Below are 20,794 nucleotides of genomic sequence, written 5' to 3'. Positions count from 1 at the left end.
GTTGTGGAACTATTTGTAAGGTAATTTTCGCACTAGAATTGATTTCCGTCGTCCAATTTCACTATAAAATAGACTACTCCGGTCCGGACCGTATTTTCATTTTCACTGATTAAGTAGGATCGGATTCGGATCGTTGTATTGCTAAATCGCTCTAAGTCCAGAACTGATATCAAATTAACATAGCTAGGTACTTTATTTACGCTTTTTGATTGTATTTAACTGTTTTTTGATGCTCTCCATAAACCAAATGTACTCGTTGTCTATAACTTACGAAAAAGACCATTTTAAAACACTACTCTTACTCCAGCAGCGCAGCAATTCTTTCGAATTTAAGAAAAACGTAGCTAGATATGTGAACATATCATGTAGGGTACCTTACCTACCCTAAAACAACCTACTACATATATTTTCGAAAATTATACTAACAACTATACCCAATATAAGTTATATCATTTTGAAAAATATTAATTAATCCCTACTATGTGCTACTGCACATTGGGTCCATTTTTTAATTCATGATTATAACATTAGATGAAAACGCGCTTTACAATACAATACAATACAAATATTCTTTATTGCACACCATAAATCGGTACAAAAAACTTATAATATAAACAATAATATAAACACTTAGATTCGGGGTAGACAATAGGCGCTTTCTTCGTGACTGCTACATTTTTATGTAAATACTTGACTATGATAACAATTGGGATGCACCAAAAAAATTACCTATAGTTTTTATTTTATTTTTGGAAAGAATAGGATATTTTAAGATACCATTTTCATCGATATTGAATTTGGATAAGTATTTAATTTTTTATAATTGTTTTACGAAATACGCCGGATGACGTCACAGTGAGACAGCCACGTTCCATTGCCTAGGAAAATTCAGGTCGTACATAACATAATCTGTGGCATTACAATGTGACAATAATACATAAATACGGTTTAGGGTCCTAAATGAACCATGACAAATAGTTTTATTTATTTCTCTTCTTTTAGCTTCGATTATTCCTATGTTTGTTTAATGGTGTGATAGTAAATAGATATTTTTTATTAAAATCTGATATTTAAATTCTTTTATATTTACTTGTAACGTTGTAATTTAATAATTTAATTTGCAAAAATACATTGTAAATATAAATACTCGTATACATTTCGGACTTTACGAGAAATGACAACTGTTTAAAGCCGGGTGCGCATCATGTGATTAAAGTTCTGTCTTTGTCACTCTTTGCTAGTATAAGCAAGACAGCAACATTTCAAACTGTCAATTTGCTTTAGAGTGTAGACCTGCTTTTTAACTGCCTTTGTGACGGCACACTGCAGGGCTCAAATGAAGGTCATTACTTAAATTTTGTTTATTTAATTCAGTTTATCATATTTTTGGAATCTGATTTTTGAAAACGCTTCACAAAGCCCATTTCTCTAAACGGTTTTCGATTTATTATACGTTGTCAAAAATTGACATAGACATAGACATAACCATAACCATAAAACGTGTGATTTGATTTACAATGCACTCTATAATCCAATGTTTTTGTGATTGTGATATACCTGAATCGAATATAAAATTTTAAGGTAAATTACCTAGATAGGTACGATGGTAGTGCTTTCTGCCATCAACGAGTGGCCTCGTGTTGTTCAGGGCCTGTCCCTAGTTCGATACGCGGTAAATTCGAAAACATACCTAATGTCCTTATACGTTAAGTTTTTTTTTTTGGTCAAAAGCGCATTATTTTACATTTTCGCAGTACAAATTTTAGAAACAAACTTAATTGTTATGACTAAATGTCAATAGATTCAGAATCCGCAGTCGGGCATGCACGTCGCGTTTCTAATGCGTCACCGCATAACTCCTCGCAGCATTGTGCCTTAGGTGCGCAAACAATGGCGAGCATCGAATGAAATTCGCTTATTAATTACCTTCTGTGCCTACGTCACTAATTAAAAGGATTTAGGAACGTCTTGCTTATTGAGGTCGAGTCAGATTCGCATTTATGTTGAAGAGGGTTTTTACTTTGAACTTCAACTGCGTAGTCGATCCTTTGTGGGTAATTTTGCTTGCGAAGTTGAAGAATCATTACAAACGAGGAAAACGAAATTATTTTCCATTACTATATCTTCTGTAAATTCATTTTCGAAAAATTTCAGACGTTACAGACGCGGTTACGAATTGTAGAAATTGTTAACCGTGTTAACCACAAACTTCGTTACCTAGTATTTCAATTGGTCCCCGATGAGTTATTTTTTTTTAATAAATAATGAAAAAAGCACCATCCTGATTCTGTTAGTCCCGATGGTTAAAACTACACATCCCTCATCCTTATCTTTTTTCGCAAATAAACAACTGAATAAGACTTGTTTTGTCATTGTAAAAATAACCTCAACAATATAACTGGTCAATTGTTACACCTGGCCTGAGTGATGGCCAGCAATTTGCTCACATGAGGTTTCTATCGACCTTGCATCGCGCTCGCGCCGGACGGTCGCACACGGCTGTAAATCTCCGCTTAGCGCCTTCCCGTTATTTAATATTTATATTCAACATAATAGAGTACTCGTTAATAGAATATTCTAAACACGCGCCGAATTGAACGTTGGGCTACAAAGTTTTCGACATGAAATTTTCACCTGTTGAATTTATAAGTGCTGGGGTTACCACGAGTACCTATTTACATCTTAATATTCTGCTCTTGGCATATAATATAATATTTGTCTTTACGTTTTTTAATTATTAGTTTGTTTTCCTACTTTATTCACTGTTGCGGGGTAGGCTTGAAAAGCTCACTTTCTCGGAAATACTGTCTCTAAAAGTGTACTACCCAATAGGTACACTTTCTTAAATTTCCTACTTTATTCACTGTTGCGGGGTAGGCTTGAAAAGCTCACTTTCTCGGAACGTATACTGTATCTAAAAGTGTACTACCCAATATGTACACTTTCTTAAATAGCGCATTTTCTCAGAAGGTGCACTTTTTCAAAAAGTTAATTTTCTCAGATAGAGCAAAATAAAATATATTTAGCAGCTCAGAAGATATATTTTAAATAATTTGTTGAATCAGGCGTTACATTGCGGAGGTCCATATCAATGAACTAAAACAATAACTTTGCTCACCCGCGAGCGACCTTATAATAGCTACGTTTATGCAAGATATGCGTGTTCATGCAGTTCCTCCACCTCCACACTGTAAGAACGCACACAAACCACACAAACCCATCTATCACCACCACCACACTAAACTGACGCGTTTCGAACTCAACCAGAGCTCATCTTTAGTTAGAGCAACACAACCGTACACCATGCTACCGGATGTTAGACTAATAAACGTTTTAATTTTTCACCGTAACTCTGAAAAAAAAACTAGCATCACTTTGTGTATGACACAATTTTTTTTGTTTTTTACCATTTTATCAGCCCTCTGACAAAATGGTAATATCAGCGTGAACAATACACATACTCATACCAAATGTATGCGCTTTAAAAAGTGCTCTTTTTGAAATAGTTCCTTTGGAAAAAGGGGCCTTACTGGGAAAGTGTACCTTTTGTGAAAGTGGGTGTATTAGAAAAGTGCACTTTTTGAAATAGCGCAGTTTTCGAAAATGTGCCCCAATGGGATAAGTGTATCTTCTGGGAGTGCACATTTAGCGGAAATTTCACATTTAGAGAAAGTGTACGTTTCGGGAAAGTGAGCTTTTCAAGCCTAACCCACTGTCGCGTCCGTTTGTCTCAAAATAGATCAATATAAAATCAGATCGAGATCAAATATTATTTATTACGTAAGCCGTAAATAACAGATAGGTACAGTCAAGGTCAAAAGTAGCTTAACTATTTAAAGGAGTTGAGCTACATTAACACTAAGTATTTAAACATTTCAGCAAATTTTGGGCTTCACTTTTTAATTCATTTGATTAGAAGGCACTTAAGGATATTATTCTGTCTTAGAAAATTTTGTTTTAATGCCTACGAAAGAAGCGAGAAGTAACCAATTTCCAAAAATGTATGATATTATATGTATTTTGTAATGTTACATTTAAAGAAACGAACTGTAACAACCAAACTAAATAGGTTGTAAAGGAAGTGGGACTGCATTCCGCGCCATTCACAGTATATTCCACTGCACCCGGTTTGTGCGTGCGACGTTTAAAAATAGCGCAACAAGCGTGACATCTCTACAATGAACGTGCATATACTTCTGTCCAGCGATGTACTACTAACTGATTTATCCATTCACCCCATTCACCAATGTCACTATTCAATCCATTGAAGTATGACTATATAACACACTGGTTTTCTGGACTTGTTTACCCATTAACCAAATTTGATTACTAGTTTCGATCATCTTTTAACATAAGGTACTTATCCTTAATTACCCAAAAAGTCGTTGATGGCGCCACAGGTAAATGATTGATCCTGAATTACAGCTAATATTGCAAAAATCAATGCTACTAATATTATAAACTAAAGTTTACCCGCGGCTTCGCACGCGTAAACTATTCGATCTGGTAGTTACAATTGACATTCCGGGATTTTACAAAATTCCCGTGGGAAATCCCAAAATTTATATCGTAATCTTCATTGAGGTGTTGTGTCAAGAACGACTATCCCGTGGGAATATTGGAATAAAAGTAGCCTATGTGTTATTTCAGACGTCCAGCTATCTACATACCAATTTTGTTGCCTCTAAGCCCAGCGGTTGTTAGTAGCCTTTGTGTTATTCCAGATGTCCAGCTATCTACGTACCAAATTTCATCCAAATCCGTCCAGCCATTTTAGCGTGAAGGAGTAACAAACATACCCACACACACACACACACACACACACACACACACACTTTCGCATTTATAATTATAATATAATAAGTAGGATAAGTAGGATTAGTAGGATAGTCAGTCACCTGCTTATAGATAGTGAATAATGTTCTAAATACGAACTTTTCCGACAAAATACATTATTCATTACTTCTGTATAAAAACAGCGATAATAAAAAATCACAAAAGGTTTATGAACACTGTTTCTTATGCATATCCACAAATCTGCAACTGGAGTGCCGAAAACGCCGTTGGGCGTCTAATTTAGCTTTCCCTGGATGTCGCTGACGCATAGGCTACTTTTTATCCCGATTTTTTTACGGGATTGGGATAAAATCTCTAGATAACAACCGCTGGGCTTAGAGTCATGAAATTTGCCATGGGTGTTTTAATTTAACGTCAATGATAACCACGATGTAATTTTAGGGAATTCCCACGAGAATTTAATAAAATCCCGGAATTTCAATTCAATGCTGTATATCTAATGAATACTAATGATTTACGCGTGCGAAGCCGCGGGTAAACGCTAGTGAAATATAATTTCCTCTAGACTTTAAAAAAATTCAAAACTGCCTTCATCAATGTCTTTAAGTTTAGCTATGGACTTGGAACGTTTGATGAATGATACACAGTTAACGACACTAGGGATTTAACTTAGTTTTCATCACACTTGTTTGTAAACAGCGTCATAATAAGCATGCAAGTAAAATCTGTGGCTCTTTTCTCTTGCATAAAACTCAAGGACTGTGATCGTATTTTATTTTTTATTTTTGGTGTGGCACCAAATTAGTTGGTGACTTGGTACAGGTTCAATTCGTGCAGAGGGGTTACTTACCTCAACTTGAATTAAGACTTGCTTTCGTTTATACAAAAGTTTTATCGCAATTCAATTTTATTGATCTTTAAAATGAAATGTACTAATCTAATATGTATACTTTTTATGTAGCTAGGATTGGAAAAGGCAGTGGAATCTGAGTCCATGCAGCCTTGTTTCCTCTTCTTTTGTTACTTACGTCCTTGTATCCTTACAAATGTGATGAAAAACATTGTAAAAATTTACATTTCACGGACGGTATGTGAACTTAAGCTCGACTCAAAAACAGTGTTCGACTTTGGGCTTTTACAGTCTTGTTCATAATCCCTTACATTAGGCTCTAAGCAAGTTGTTACTACCCAGTATTATAAGTGCGAAAGTAACTCGGTCTGTATGTCTGTTACCTCTTCACGCTTAAACTGCTGAACCGATTTAATTTATTGAATCAGGCGTTACATATGTAGCCGCCGATTACATATGTGAAATTTTGTATGGAGATATGTTGACATTCTAGGGAGGACATGTGATAATTTTTATCCTTGAAAATTGCGTAGTTCCCGCGGGATAGTTGATAGGTATTAAGAAGTTTAAAACAATGGTACAGTCAACTAAAAAGAGATTGGTACGGCCAAAGTTGAAAAATATACTCGGCGGCAGAAAATTTGGCCCGCTCTACATACAAAATTACCTATTACTGCATACATTTCAGGGCCAGATTTTTGCTGCTCAATATATGTTTAAGTACACGACTTTATTGACTTAAATAGCATTAAAGTCGTGTACTTATACATAATTTTGTAACTTTCACCGTATCGATATCTTTGTAGTTGACTGTACTAATTATTAGGTACTTAAGTACTCAAGCAATCAAACAATACAGAGACAAAACAATCAGTAAATCCTATAGCGCTTTGTAATTAATGTTTTCAGTAAGCAATTCAATACTGCAATTTCAATTTTGAACTCATAATATTATTGTCCTCGTATGAATCAAGTCTCATAATTAAGGTGTTATGTGTATGTAATCCATATACCTATTGCATTCCTGTTTCCATTGTTATGCGGTCAGTCATCTCATCACATCATTGAAACATAATTCCAAATTACGCTTACTTACTCACTAAGTAAAAGCTCAATTAGCTACGATGTAAAGAACACAACGGAACGTTATAGGTACCGTTTTAGAACCGTGCCGACGGCGAGGTCTCGCAAATTATGCTTCGTCGGTCTGAGATATAAATGCGGTAATACAAAAGCCCAGTTTAAACCTGTAAGAAAAATCGTGCGAGTTGCATTACATTGCGAGGCCTTAACGTGCACTAGTTCGAAGTGGTCAATCGAGTGCCGCAAGCTAATGTAACTTGCATGATTTCTCTCAGTACTAAACTGGGCTTAAGGCTGATGCTGACAAAACACATATTTTGCGCTGTGTAACTGTTTTTTGCGCTAAACACTCGGTTTGTACCGCTAGTGCGACGACACTGTTTGCATATCGAGAAGCCATTGTTTAACAATATTCCCACATTGCGGGTGCTAACCTGCGTTGGCTTTCGCTATTATTTATAAATGCAATGATCGGTGGATATGTTTCAAGAGACGCAAAGCTTTTCACTATCGTCCCAAGCACAGGACGTCTATTTTGGCCCTAAATCTGTTACCAAAGTTTCTAGTAGGTAATTAAACGATTAGCAGATTTAGGGGCTGTTTCACCATCCATTGATTAGTGTTAACTGGCGGTTAGGTGTGATGCCGTCTATAGTTGTTTTGTTCGGATAGACGGAGACGACATCACATTTAACCGTCGGTTATCGCTAATAAAAAAATTTTTTAGCTAGACAAAATCGGTTAAATCAATTGGTCCGTTTTCTTGTTTTTTTTTATATATGTATTTTTTTTAGGCCTAAGTGCACCTGTGTGACTATGCCAGCCTCATTGAAAGACTCGATGGCCACATTCAACAATCCGTTTTCTTTGAAACTGTATTTTCTTAAAAAAATCTTATTAACTAGCTTTTACCCACGATCCAGTTGGCCAAGAATTAATTCAAATCGCTATTCCACGAACACTATGCAATTTTCCATAGTAAATCTACGTCCTTCCCAGGGTCCCAAACTATCTCCATACCAAATTTCATCTAAATCGGTTCAAGCGTGAAGAAGTAACAGACAGTTACTTTCGCTTCTAGTAACAATATGATATTTTTAACTAAAAAAGAGATGGATTGCCAGACAAAATTTAAACCCGCACTTCCTGCAGCTTTACGCGTCAAAGGTGGCATTCCATCAAACTAAACCACCGGGAATCCAACCAACTAGTCGAAAATCGGAATCGCTTCCATACGCCAATAGTGGCATGTGAATTTATGTTATCTATCGCAACTATCAGAAGTCACGACTCCTACGTTTTAAATTTTTAATATTATTTACTATTAGAAAAAATATTAAGATTTATTTTAAAAAGATTACATCTTGGGTTTCTTTGAGTAACCGTATTGCTAATAAAAACAACGGACGCTGGATTTTAATGAAAATTTGCACTTTAAAGTTGAATATTTAGCAAACAAATCACTGAATCGAAAAATCGTTTTAGCAACCCCCTAATGGTTTTAAAAGACCCATCCAACGATACCCCACACTACAAGATTTGATGAGAAAAAAAAATCACCCCCACTTTACGTCTATGGGAGAAAAAAATTGTTTTTGTTTTTTTTTATTTTACCATTTTGTCGGCATAGTTCATATATATATTTTTGCAAAATTACAGCTTTCTAGCATTGATAGTCCCTGAGCCAAGCCGCGGACGGACAGACAGACAGACATGGCGAAACATTTTGGCTACGGAACCCTAAAAAACATGTATAGGTTTTACAGTCAACAATGTAATTCGGTGAAACCGCAGATTTGTAGTGATTTGTAGCTCTACCTAAAGCTACGTGAATGTAAATAATTTACATATACGCGGCTGTTCAGATTATGTACTGAATAAATTTAATCATGAATTTTAACTCAATATCATATCAAACAATGCCAAAGTTTATTTTAAACTCTTGAGTCCTTGGAAACCCAAACGCCTCCGAGTTTAACTTACGGAGGCGTAGTTTAAGCACAACTTGTTAACTAGATAAATACACATATAAATATGTATGAACAAGTCTTAATTGGGCCATTTTATATTTTGTTGTCTTTTTTTATTTTGAGTTCCTCGTTTTATATTAAATTTTCGGTTTAGTTACGAAATTTCCATACATTTTGTGTAACGCAATGGAAAAAATTGTAGGACATAGTGTGAAATTGGGCCTACCATAGTCAGAATATGCAACTTTACCAATTCACCAAATTGCATTAAAATCTCAGAAAAAAAATATCGACAACAAAATAAGAAATGGCCCAATTAATGTAAATTCATCAAAAGCGGATCGTTTCTGATGTACCTGTACAACAATGAAGTAAAGTAACCTATATAATGTACCATAATATTCTCTATATTGTTTACAGTTAACTGCTCCGCTCTAAATTTAAAACAATGCCGATGGTTTTCTAACTTTATGATATACAATCAAGGGCAAAGATATCGACACGGCCAAAGTTGCAAAAATATGTATACACGGCCTTAATGTTAAGAGCATAAAGACATATATACATATTTTTGTAACTTTGGCCGTGTCGATATCTTTGCCCTTGACTGTACCTGCCTGTAGCCAAGGCTTATCCATTAAAATTTTGAGTAATAAACGGCATTACAACGTAGTTTATGGGCCGTTCGCGGTTGACGAAAATGATAGAAGTAAACTTACGTAGATGCGCTACCGTAATTTGGGATCATAAAAATACATCACGCATATTAATAAAATAAGTAGTAGAATTGGCATTTCATTTCTTTGAAAATAGTTTAGTCAAATCCCTGCGGCGTTTGCTGAACTTAAATTGGTCGGCCCAAAATTTAATTTGACTCTCATATCGTTAGTCAATGTTTAGTCATTGACTGGTGCTCATTAAAAAAGTAAATGTACTTCTAATAATATTGTAGAAGATAAAGGAAAAACTTTCGTGAATCCATTATCACTCTTGGTTATGAGCTGGATATAAAAATATGCAAACAAGACATTATTCCAAAAAATACCCTTTTGAGGTCTGTGGTTCGACCACATTGCACGACGCTTAATGAGTTCAAGACATGTTCATAACATCATAATAAAAGTTCCATTTCAATCTTCACAATATGAGAGGCAATTACAAAACTTTGTGAATAACAATCTCGACTCTTGACTATGATCGATGAGATAAGCGTCGCATTTAGGATCTGTATACCTAATATTATTTCAGTTTATGATGATGCTCCTAACAAAGCTGTTACCATTTTGTTCTAAATTATAGATGCATTAGTATTAGGTGATTGAGAAATGAATTTTCTGCTCCTTTTATAAAATTTACTTCAGACTTATTTTCTGTTTTTAGCTTATTGCATTAAGAATGTAGATTATGCAAAAAGCTTTGCGCCACAGTTTCTTATCACGGTGCACTTTCCGTGGCACCCTGATGTTATTTAACTTTGCTTTACTGTTATAAGTAGTAGCTTTGGATACATTCCCTTCTGCGTGCTTACGAAATAGACTAGATAACAGAAAGGAATGATGTCAAGTGATTAAACGCAGGGTGGCATGCGGCATGCGTAGCGAGATAAGACTTTAGTTTTTCTTTGAAGATAAATTCGTAATCGGTTGATTTTGTGCAAGTAAAACCGACACTGTTTGAAATTAACCCTTTCGTTAAGCTCTTTGTGAATGAGGAACATGTCAACTGAATACGGGGTAACGAACAAGTTGCTATCTGACATCGTGGTTAAAAAAGCGACTTAAAAATTCACTACACTGGTTTGAAGGGGTAAATGACAACTATTCTTCAGTTCACCGATCTCATTATATGAGGAAATGCAAGCTATAAAATCGATCACAGCTATCCGTTTTGATGCTTGCACTCGAGTTGGCAGCAATTTAATTGCTTTCAGTTCACCATTGTGAGCTTAGCGTAAGATTATAGCGCAGTATCATTGATAAGGCAAGGTTTTCCGTACCCACAATTTCCAGGGGTACATTCAAAAAAAGGTTATAGCACTGCAACTGGATAGTGGAAGTGCTTAAATGATGTCGCCAGTGGTTTAGCGGTCGTCTGGGTCGGGCTGCGCTCCCCGGCCGCCGCTGGCAAGTCGGTGCTTCGCCAGCAGATCACTCGGCTGTTGACCCGACCGCCGCATTGTCCTCTGCTCCCACGCCGCTCACCGCTGTCCCGCCGCCGCCGCCGCTGCTCGCGTTCCGTGTCAGAGCACATCACCTCATTCCCATTTCACACATTCTTTTATTTGCTTTTTGCACGTTTATGTATAGTGTGCATTAGTTATGATGAGAAAGCTAACGTGCCGGCAAGTTTGTAACGATAACGATTCTTACGAACTTTAAAATAACCAGACAGTGAGGTCATAGGGAACCGGTTCGGTAACATGGTTACGTTATGTGGGGATATGGTCTAAATTTATTCTGTTTACTGCCATTAAAATTCAATTTGTCGAGATTTATAAGAAGTACGGAAATTAATTTATAAATTAATTAAATTTCTAATTATGATTATAGTAGATCAACCGTAACAATTACCATCCAACCATTAGCTTGGACATACCATTAGCTTTTTTAAGTATTTTTTAGTGTTAGGTCCAATCCAAACAGAGCGTTAAGCTTCATGCTATCACTCTCGTGTCCATCCGTCCGTCTGTCAGACACATTTTATAGACAAACGGTTGGAGCAACGCAGTTGTCTTCAAATTTTTACAGTAACTATAAAGTATTTTTGACCCTATAACAAATTTCCAAAGCCAAAGGTGCGAAAAAAATGTTTTGACCATCGAGTGGGGTATCGTTATTTAGAGCTCGTTGAGTAGATAAAAACTGTGGTTTTTGTTTTAAAAAATAGTTTAAATAAACTACACTAATTTATCTTGCTTCTCCGTCATGCACCACAGCTATACGTCTGTTATTTCTGTTATAATGGTTATCCCATCAAAACATAAATGTGAAATGAGAGCCAAGTTCAATATTATGATTTATTTATTATACTTATGTATGCCTTGATTATTGACTTTTAACGACAAAATAAGTGAGATCTATGGGTGCCAAGTTCAATGGTCAGTTCTGAAATTTATTTATAACAATATAAAATATTTTATAACAATTTCAAATATCATTTCTTCTTATAACTTAGGATAATATATTGAAGCCTAAGGCTAAGGCCTGACATGGCTAGTTCTCATACGAATTATTATTAAACGGCCGTTTAAAGCGTACTTTACCATGACATAATAATATTACGTACTTTATTATAACTAAAAATTTGTACGGAACCTCCGCACAAATTTGTTAGGTACGCAAGTCCGACTCGAACTTGGCCGATTACTTACTAAGTTTTATTACTATGCAAGATTTTGATTACGCTTACTTACTTAATCATTTTTAACAGACTTCAAAAAAGGAGGATGTTCTATGTTCCAATGTTTGCATTTTTTTATGTATCTTCACCGATTACTCAGTCAATTGTGGACCGATTTTCAAAATTATTTTTTATTCATAAGGGTACTCTTCTGAGGTGGTCCCATTGTCACCAAGTCAAGATCTGATGATGGGATCCTAGGGAAATCGAGGGCAAACCTCAAATGTTTTAGGCACATCTATGGCGATTTTGTCATTTTTAGCATTAAGATAAGCTAAAATAAATTTACATTCAGAAAGTATCATTTGGTAAACTGGTCCTGATGAAGAAGACCGTAGATGACCAATGGAACTCGTCAAAGCTAAATAATGCTCGCTCCTCTATAAACGATCATGATTAATATACCTAGATAAGCGACTAAGAAGGAGCTTTAAGTTCTGATGCTGAAGCCGGAAGGTAGGCAACGGAACTCTGTTATAAAACAACGTAACTAAGCCGTGTTTGGGCTTCATGGAATCGTTATGAGATGTACCTTGGCTACGAATTACTAAAAAGTGAGAAATAAAGAAATTATTAACAAAAAAGTAAAGCCGACTCCAAAATAATATAAAAAAATGGAACCGACTACAAAACCTTTGAAAATATTTTTCTAGGTAGCTACCTGCTAGCTCGAAATCGGTGTCTCAGCACGACCAAGCAGGCTGGATTGAAACCCATAGTATGTAGGTGAGGTAGACGACTATTGTTCCATTCCTGCTGGCTCGTGCTGAGGGACCGACTTCGAGCTAGTAGGTACCTACCTAGAAAAACATTTTCAGGGTTTTTTAGTCGGTTCCATGTTTTGTTATTTTTTATGTGTGTAGCTCTCAGTAGACATGGGTAAACTCAACTCCGCGAAGTGATCTGACTCACTAGATCCAGCTCCGGTGTCGGTACCGAATCCGCTTATTGAATCCGACTCCTTTATTGACTCCGGTTCTTTCGAGCGATTATTAATTTATCTATGGCCGATCCGCCCCGGCTCGGTTCGGTCGGTCGGTGTCGGTACGGTACTGCGGTGCCCCACCCGCTGACTGAACTGAAGTATAATTCGTGAGAGAGAGAAAGATTCGTTCGTTAGTCCAAGTCCGAGTACCGAACCGAACCGACCAACCAAACATAGATAATAAGATCCAAGTCCAAGATCCGATCCGCAGGGCTACTACGAAACTCCAAAATCGAAGTTCTGACACTTATACTATTTAATACGAGAGCGAGAGGGACGGTACGATACGAACTTCGAGTTTCGTAGTAGCCCTGCCGATCCGATTCAGTGTGAGTGAGCGTGACGGCGATCACGAGCGAGGCGAGCCGCTCGATCCAGTCGGAGTTAGTAACTCCGGAGTCAATAAGATTTGAAAGGAGTCGTTAAGGGATTCGGATCCGCTTGAGGATCTGACTCTTTTGAATCTTCAGATCCGGATTTACCCACCTCTAGCTCTCAGTGCTCATCTGAATTTTTTTAGCTCTTAGGTATGTTGAGTTAGCAACGTGGTACGTTTTTATGTTTACTACTTTACTAAATGCGTGCTTCCTTCGTCCTTACTACCTGTACCTTGTACTGGCCACACGCGCGTTTTACGAGCCATAAATTGTCACTGAAATGTCTACTTCACACTGTTGATAGGCACATTAATATTTTACTGAAAGGTGTAAATGCGGAGACGTCAAGAAGTCACGAAGAGCGTTGGCCGTTTAGTCTCAGGCTCTACTTACGAAGCACTTGCTTATTTGCATGTGACTAATCCACATCCGTGCAAAATCACAGTTTGTTGTTTAGTTTACGTTACATTGTAGTGTATTCAGCTTCATCGTTAAAATACCTTCTCATACTAATGTTTAGTTATAAACATCGAAGTGTTTGACTTGGAAACAGAACGTACCTCTACAGTTCGGCGTAAGCGCACGCATTGCGAACAATCTATCGTCTGGTTATTTGTTTACGCTGACCGCATAACACGGGTGTGCTTTTTTTAACTTTTGTTTTTAGTACTACAGGGATTTGTTTAATTACTAAACATTTTACGGATTTTATTATACAATTAGTGATAATTTACTGGTTAGTATCATTTATTAATCTAAGAATGGCGGTAGTGAGTATTTATCATCATCAACTCGCTACAAGTCCAGACCGTCTGGCTACGTGACTGAGCAGTGCCACATTTGCCTGCGAAGTCGGTGCAGTGGTCATGCATGAGGCCTGGTATTTTCTTTCTATATCAAAGTTATGACAACACAACCGTTTCGAGGGTTTTTGAACAAGGTTTTGTGTTTAAATAAGGTTCTTTATTGTTTTCAATGTGAGTAATATATAATGAGGAGGACTTTTTGTATATCCAACTGTGGACGTCCGACGGCTAATATATTATGACGATGATGATGAATTATGTAAATGTATGCAATTGGCGGTTTCTCAGATTTCACTATTTAGCTTCAATTTTATAAAATCGTATTCGAAAAGATATTCGTATACTACCTTTGTTTCTGTTAAAAAAAAACTACATATGTAAGTACTGATATTCTTATAAAAGTAAAATTTTGAAATGAAAATAAATCACTGCATAAATGTATGTTATTAAAACAAACGCGACACCAGACATAAAGTTAAATGAAGCAAGAGGCCTTTGCCGAACAATAGAATAATGACATGCATTGCATAAGTCATCTCATTTTACACTTCACTGAATTAATTGTGATTTTATCAGCGGATATGTTGTGTGTACAGTACAGCATGGTAATGTAAGTAGTGCATAACGCTTTGATTCACCAAAAAGCAGTTTTACGAATTTCTACGAATCGACTAGTTACTTGAAAACGAACAGTTTCCAATGATGAACAAGAGAATAGTATGTTTTCTTTTGAAACAGATACTAACAACTAATCTTGTCATATCCGGCATTGACAAACAATCATCCTTTTTACAATCAATTACCACGAATAAAACTGCGATTGAAACGATCTGCCGCGCGGCCTTAATCCTTAAACACTTGTTACTATTTTGCTCATTGAACGGTCTGAAAATGCTTTGCTGTCCTGTTCTACTTATTGCTCAAATAACGATATTTATTTACTCTAGGTCTACGACCTCATACTGCTCCGCATACTGCTGTCTGAGGTGTCTTTTATTTTAGCTTAGATTTTTACTAAATCACATCATTTTAACTCGTTAGACTATACATGTACTATGTGTTATGTACCCTGTAACCCTGTTAGTTTCTTCACATTCGTATGCTCTAGGTATTATTGTTAAACAGAAACAAGCTGACTTACGAGGGCTGCCTTTTTAGTTGTGTCGTTTGGAAAAACTAAAGACAATTTAAGAGTTAAATAAATGGTATTTATTGTTTTTCAAAGTAATTACCGTGATATGTAATACACTTTTTCATTCGATCGAACTAGTTTTCGAAACATTTATTCCACTCCGAAGTCGGGGTCTCCAAAATGGCCGTTTTGTATGCCTCAACCGCTTCTTCAGGCATCCTTTACCGTTGACCACGAATTCGTTGCTTGATTTTTGGAAAAGTGAAGAAATTATTAGGGCTTAAGTCTGGGCTGTACGGCGGGTGTTCCAGATTTTCGACGTTTTGCTCTTTTAAAAACGCAATTGTCTGCCGGGCGAGGTGCAGTACTATACGACGTCTTAGGATATTTTTTCGTAACTCGCCTATAACTTCAGGTAAACAAAAATTTTCCTTCGAAGGGAAATTTCTTTCACAACTTTTCAACTTTGAACTGATGTCAACTTTGAAATTGAATAAAGATATTTTGACTTTGACTTTGACGCTGTACTAAAACAGTTCGGCCGATCTCGAGTCATTCTTTTGTTTTCGAATTCTAAATTCAAGTACTTTAAGATGTTACTAGTTTTTTTTTTAAGAATCACGTGAGGTTTGCAAACGACAGAACTTAAAAGGCAGCCCTCGTATAGGTGGTTATTAGTAATCTCTGTTGCGAGACGTGTTGCGAATAGGATCTTTGCCCGCAGGCTTTTTGTATCCAGCTGGTTCGACCAACCACGTCCATTATTGTGACATTCGATCGGCAAAGTCCGCTCGCTTTGTAGGAAAAGGAAACTCAATAAACGCCCTAATGGGATTCCATCGGACTGGTGGTGAGCCGCGCGGAACTTTCAGCTCGTATACAAAGCCTAGGTTAAAATAGACTTTCTATGTTATAAACAGCAATACTAAGCTATAGTAATTGTAAGTCATAGGAAAATAGGTACCCTGACTGTTTTGATTGGCAGACAGTGCGTCTGAGTCAGTTAGTGCAGAAATACCAGGTTTAAAGTGTCGTCACTTAGTCACATTGATAAATATTTAATATTGTTTTTATAATTCGAAAACGGGAAGTATCCCATAGGTTTACGGTTACGGCAATTAGTGTGCAAACTCCTTTTTTAATGACTGTTTCTTTTGATTGCGTTGACGTAGAATTATGTTTTTTTTCACTGGCTCAAGGTGAAGTAGAATATCCGTAACAGAGTCGAAATAACAGCGTCATTTTTTAATAAAAACAAACCTTTAAAGGTTTTGCTTTTAAGTTTTGAGTTAAACTTGATATCATGTGACTCAGAGTCAGATGTTTCGAAAACGCGGCAACGTCTCACGCTAAGATAGGTTTATGAATGGCCGATGGACTTGCAAACATCCGTAACAATGCGCCGTTGTCCTGAGTAGGGTTCTGCCCCGCGACCTAATTGCGTGTGCTATTAATTTGATTGCCTGGAAATCGGGGACCGTCTGCGATCCTCTTGCATCATCGTTCATCTCATCACACACGTGTACGAAATGTGCGTCCAATTTATATTTGACAGAATTACTCTAATATTTTAGATGTCTCGCCTACTTACATATAGACGCTGTGAAGTTATTACGCCGACGTAAGAAACAAAAATGAATTGCTTTGTTTCAATTTGTTAAATGGAACAGGATAATAATTTTCTTTTCCCTTGGAATATTTGGGCATTGTTATAATAATCTCTACCTCGAAATTAATTCTTAAATAAATCTTCTGTTGTTTTGAGGCTAATTTTTATTGTAGCGATGAGATTGCGTTAAATATTTTATAAAACCTCACATTCTCATCAAATTGCGGGTCTCTTATTTTGTTTTATTATTTTTCTTAGTAGATCAAATAGGTATTAATAAATAAAATCATGACGTACCTAACAGTAGGTCAAATAACAATAATGAATGATCTTATCTTATTCCTAGGAGGCCTTGCGGATACATTTCGATCCTTCTCTCTATTTACCCCTACTTCGCAATTAATATGTCATTAAAATTTAATGGTATGTGTGAAGTTCCCTATTCCATAACAAAAGAAAATGTCGCACCTACGATTCGGACCGATTAGAATGAGTACAGTCAAGGGCAAAGATATCGATACGGCCAAAGTTACAAAAATATGTATACTTTATGCACTTAACATTAAGGCCGTGTGTACATATTTTTGCAACTTTGGCCGTGTCTATATCTTTGCGCCTGACTGTAGTCTTATTCGGAGGGCGGCAAAAATTTCTTCCGCCCCGGGCGGTTGATACACACGCTACGCCACTGATTTCATTCATTGTTTTTTTAGATTGACTCCGTACAACTGATTGTAAAAGCAATGCTTAAACTCGTAAAATCTCAATACAGCCTATGAACTGGAAATTGCGGTAGCCGGAATTCCTCGCGCAGGGTTAATTTCCTACTCTCCGGGCCCCACCCGGCACTGGGACCGGATATTACCTACACCGTACTTCAGGAAATCTCGAACACTAATCTGTACGACATTGGGTTTTATTTATTTTCTATTTTTCGGGAAGGAATTTCTAGTTCAATAATGGGTCATTGCGGGACTTGTAGGATGGAAATATTTATTGAAATTGACTTAGTAGATCGTTGATTCCGAACCTGTGGGGTAATTAGATACCCCCAAAGTGCTAAAATTGTAGTTCGTGAGGTGTAACGAATAAGATACCTTCAGGTAAAGAGTAGAAATGCGGCGGAAACGTCGCTCTGCACTTGTTTATTAGTTAGTGGTTTTAAATTCCAAATCTCATTCTGAGAGTAGGCCTGTGCCCAGCAGTGGGACGTATATAGGCTGGGATGATGATGTGTTAACACGTTGGATGTTTTAGGATGCGCCTTCATTAAGGCATATTAGTTAAAGTTCACCTTTCCTCCCACTCCCCGTGAAATGTGATAATGAAATAACAAACATCCTTTATCTAGGATTGATATCATTTTAATTAAGTGATTGCCTCGATCGGAAACCATTCCTTATAGTTCAAACGAAAACGGTTGACACCAAATTCACTTCCTTATCGCATTAAAATATAACTGTACTGATATTTAAAACTGTTACCCATGCCCTGTCCATGCGCTGGTCTGCGTGCAGTAGGTAACGTTCTTTTTATTCGCCTAAGTTCTACATATGCATCGATAAACAAACATGGTATCCGACGTTCGATTCCTCCCACACGGACTGTAAATAAACTGACCAATCTCTTTAAAGTTCTTAGCTGCATCAAGCGGAAGTGCTGTTCGCCTTAGGCTTATGCCCTTTGAATAGGCGCACCCATCAGATAAACAAAGCGATGCACTTAAACACAGAATCCCCATAGCTGCATACCTTTCTAAAAATAGCTTTGACCACGCTCTTACAAATTATAGTTACAGCTTTAACATCCTCTGCATTCTTAATAACAAACAGCAGAAGCGCATTGAAAAGTTTGTCGGTACAACAAGGGGTAAATTGTTCCTTTATTAAGCAGTAACAAACGTCGAGAGCATAGTTTATCGAGAGTTACACCGCCAGTAGGTAACTCTACCCGTTACAATGTACTCGTAACAGAATATTCGCTTAACTTGACCCAGGAAACGGTGCACTGAGCTATTTGACATACATAACCACCGTTTGACCTACTTCACAGTTTATTGGAAGTTTTAATTCAGTCGGCTTCATTGTATTTGCCCATGGATTACGCCCTCCGCTCCGGTCTGCTTGACAAATTATTGATGAAGACACGCCTGTTGGAATGTCAACCCGTAAACCGGAAACCGGGGCGGACTATACCGTTATCGTGAAATTAGGTATCAAACCAGTCTCGAATTGCATAGCTATAATCCTGCCTCGTTCTGATGTTTATTTTGTGTATCTAATTTAATTTAATAGAGCTGCTCTGTTATAGTTAATTTACTGTTGGAACATGCAGTTCAGGAAATGCGATGCCACCAACAACGTAGAGTAAATCGTGTTTTTAGGGTTACGTGCTCAAAGGGTCGAATTCAAACGGAGCTTTATCCATTCCCATTGACCTATAAACTCGCAATTTAATGATAATGTTGTATTATGTATGTTTTACTAACAATTACCTATGTAAGGTAAAACGTACGAGTGCTCGTCACTGTGCCAATAGCTGGTATCTTTTGAAGTCGGTTAAAATGACTGTGTGCTTCGTAGTTTTTGCTTAGAAGAAGCTTTGCTAACACTGGATAAAGATACGGCCATTGGAAGTGTATTTTTGACGTATCTAAAATTTGTATGGAACCCACGATCACGAGTCAGACTCACACTTGGCCGGTTTTTTTATTAATTACTAATCCCATTCTACCCAGGTACCTAGCACGTCTTTGTGCACCTGACTTTACAGTAAGATTAGAACTCGCGGTGCACAAATGAATCCCGCAGGCAATTAGCTTACTCAGCACAGCGTTAACTAACATAACCTGCAGCTATCTTGATAAGCGGACCTGTTGTACGAAGTTTCCTCTACGGCTATTGTTTCACTGCAGTAACTCTAGAACTTCTCAATGGTAAACTTAACAGCCTGACATGCACTACAGTCGTGATTTAAAATTATATTGGTATGGCACGTGATGTCCAATAGTTTTATTTACATCTTTGTCTTCAATTGAAGCCAATTTATGTCTATGAACAACGAAACGTATACTTAGTAATTTCTGATAACACCAAATAGTTTGATTTTGATAATTAAAGCTTTATTGGGCTATGTTACATTCCTGACTCCAAAATTTGGAATCATCTTTGGTTTTGACGCTTTGTACCAGATTCGAAAAATGCCAGACTCGTGGAACGCCAGATTCGCATAATGCCAGATTTTCAGATTCGCAGTATACCAGATTCGCAGAATGCCAGATTCGCACGATGCCCGATTTCAGATTCGCAGAATGCCAAATTCGCATAGTACCAGATTCGCAGAACGCCAGATTCGCAGAACGCCAGATTCGCAGAATGCCAGATTCGCACAATCATCAACCCGGCCTATAAACGTACCACTGCTAGGAACATGCCTCCTCTCGAAATGAGAGTGCTAGGGCCGTAGTTCTCACGCGGGCCCAGTGTGGATTGGGAACTTCACACACACCATTGAATTGCTTCGCAAGTTGGTGCAGGTTTCCTCACGATGTTTTCCTTCACCGTAAAGCTCGTGGTAAATATCAAATAAGTATATATAGGAAAACATCGTTCCAAGAGGAGGCCTGTGCCCAGCAGTGGTACGTTTATAGGCCGGGTTGATGATTGTGCGAATCCGGCGTTCTGCGAATCTGGTACTATGCGAATCTGGTATTCTGCGAATCTGAAATAGAGCATCGCGCGAATTTTTTATTTTTTTGTTTGACTGGATGGCAAACGAGCAAGTGGG

The 20,794-nt window shown here is 37.2% G+C and overlaps 1 protein-coding gene across 14 annotated transcripts in view; it reads left to right on the top strand.

Moving 5' to 3' along the window:
* LOC141434028 (protein lap4-like) overlaps positions 1-20,794 on the top strand; it is a 93,928-nt gene that overhangs the window by 5,231 nt on the left and 67,903 nt on the right. The window lies entirely within an intron of this gene.

This window comes from Choristoneura fumiferana, chromosome 13 (genome assembly GCF_025370935.1).
Source record: "Choristoneura fumiferana chromosome 13, NRCan_CFum_1, whole genome shotgun sequence".
NCBI lineage: Eukaryota > Metazoa > Arthropoda > Insecta > Lepidoptera > Tortricidae > Choristoneura > Choristoneura fumiferana.
Note: the sequence above shows the minus strand (reverse complement) of the source record. Positions and strands in the feature narration are given on the sequence as shown.